Here is a 2,508-nt window from a genome sequence, read left to right on the forward strand (position 1 = left end):
ATTACTTCAACGGAAGGTTTCCAGATGTATATGCGGAGCAAATCCATCTGGCGGAGTCAGGTTAGCTAACTGTACCCATGTGTTAAAATGGCCTAATCAAAGTGCAGAGCTAAATTAAACTGAGATATGTGGAAAGAGTTAAACACTAATGTTTAGATGATCCAAATACACTTGGATGCCACCATTAGATTTATCTGGGAGGGGGAAAAAAACACATCTTCTTTGCTATAATAAACTTTAAATCCTTCTGTCACATAAAATTACCCAAAAAAAATCATAGGCCCTAATGGTTGTGGGCTGTTTTTTTCAAATTGTGAAAAGAAAACAAGGCAGGGATTGTTTTTTAATTTCTGGTTGTGTTACTTTTTTTAATTGTCATTTTTTTTTTTTTTTTTAAGGTTTGGTTGAAGACTCTGGACCTGATCACAGTGTTATTGGTATGTTAGTGTTCAGGCTTTGTATAATTCCTCTTCATTCATGTTTCTAACACCTGTTATTTTTCTGCAAAGGATGGATTGTTGGAGTGTTGGCCTTTGGAGTTTTAGTGGCTTTACTTGCCATTTTCTGGTTTAGACGAAAGAATCAGAGCAGGTACTACTATCAGAGAACTTAGCTGTTTTGTCAGTAATCAGTTTATTTTTAATTTATAATTAATTAATTTATAAAACCCTTAATTTGCCACACAGGAAGCATCAAAAAGAGAAAAACTCAAAGGAACAAATCAACTTTATTCAGTAAGTTTTTAAATTTTTTTTATATATCACTGACATTATTACATTGTTTACATATTAATATTTTGCAATTGCTTTTGATAACAATATTACATTCACTACACCTAATGGTACGGCATTTTCTTTTGAGTGTCTTTGATTAATTTACTTAACATATTTTTCTTTTTAATCAAGGAATGAGGAAATCTTTATACCACAAAAGAACACTGAGGAGCAGAGATCTGGCCTAATCAACAGACAAACCAGCAGACAATCAACAACAGAATCACCAACAACAGAATCACCAACAACACCTGATGTAGAAAGCTGTCAACATCCAATTATGACAGGAAAAAAATCTGAGTAACCAAACCTGGGTTTTTATGTTTCCATGAATAAAGATCTAATTATGTAATTAGATATTTAATTAGATCAGAAATAATCCTTTTGTGACTTTCTTTCCAATTTCTAGATCATAGATGTGTGTATACATTTATATGTATGTGTATGTATATATACACATAGAAAGTAATAATGATGTGAAAAACATTTCCCACTCTTCCTGATTTGTGTGTTTCAATACCTTCATTTTATTTTTCATCACCCACTTAGAGGTGTAATTACTGTTTTTTTTTTTTTTTTTTTTTATGATTGCCTCTCTATAGAATAGTTTCCTTGTTGGTTTCAGCTGGAGGTCACAAACAGATGATGAACCAAATTTCTCTTTAAGGATTATTTAATAGACACAGTGACAGGAGTAACAGCAGTAAAAAAGTCCCACACCATCACATTACCACCACCATGTTTTACTGCTGGTATGATATTCTCTTTCTGAAATGTGGGGTTAGTATTACACCAGGTGTAATAGGACACACACCTTTTATATTCAGCTTTTGTCTTGTAAGCCAACAAAATATTTTCCTCAAAGTGTTAAGAATCATCAAGCCTTATAATGTTTTTTGCTCAGCAGTGGTTTTAATTTAGGACCTCCGCCATTTTTGCCCAGTCCTTTTTCCCATGGTGGACACTTGAACTCTGAACTTCACTGGCACTACTGAGGCTTGCAGTTCTTTAGATGATGATGTGGAGTCTTTGGGTCCTATACGGTGACTCATTGCTCAGTTCTTGGGGTATTTTGCTCAGTCAGCTCCTGCTAAAATGTAGGGGTCAGAGGTCCCCCTGCCTGTCTTTGCCTAGGGCCCCAAATTTCCTAAACCCACCCTTGCTAAAATGTTCACCACTGTTCACGATGTTGTTCGCTGGACACCCAAAGCTTTAAAAAAGGCTATGCAGTCCTTTTCCAGGCTCACAGATCACAATTAGTGTATTTCTTATTTGTTTTCAAATTTCTCAGGATCTCGGCATGATGTCCAGCTTTTGAAGTGCTCTTCTTTGTGTCAGACATGTCCTTCTTAGTTGATTTCTAGATTGAGAACAAGTTCTGGTGTAGCTAGAGAAAGTGACGTAGTTGTGTTAAACCATAGTTAAGAGTCAACTGAGGAAGGGAGTCATTTTTTGACATAGGGACAAGGAGGATTATGTTTTGTTCACCTTTATAATAAAAACCCTAATTTAAAAACAACATTTTGTGTTCTTGTGTTTTCTTTAAAGCTACAGTGTGTAATAATTACAGGGATATAAAGTCAGAAATTTAATATATTATACATAACTATGTTATTTATCATCACCTATGAGCTTAGCCTTTTAACCATAATATTTGCGTTGCCTTAGAATTCGTTATTTATAATTACATAGGAGCGGGTCTCGCAGCCATGGAGGCAGACATCTTTGCGCTACG

The 2,508-nt window shown here is 34.8% G+C and overlaps 1 protein-coding gene across 1 annotated transcript in view; it reads left to right on the forward strand.

Moving 5' to 3' along the window:
- LOC107104641 (OX-2 membrane glycoprotein-like) overlaps positions 1–2,508 on the forward strand; it is a gene marked incomplete at its 3' end in the record, with an annotated part of 5,558 nt that overhangs the window by 718 nt on the left and 2,332 nt on the right. The window lies entirely within an intron of this gene.

Source organism: Cyprinodon variegatus, unplaced genomic scaffold, assembly GCF_000732505.1.
Source record: "Cyprinodon variegatus isolate N-32 unplaced genomic scaffold, C_variegatus-1.0 Scaffold1828, whole genome shotgun sequence".
NCBI lineage: Eukaryota > Metazoa > Chordata > Actinopteri > Cyprinodontiformes > Cyprinodontidae > Cyprinodon > Cyprinodon variegatus.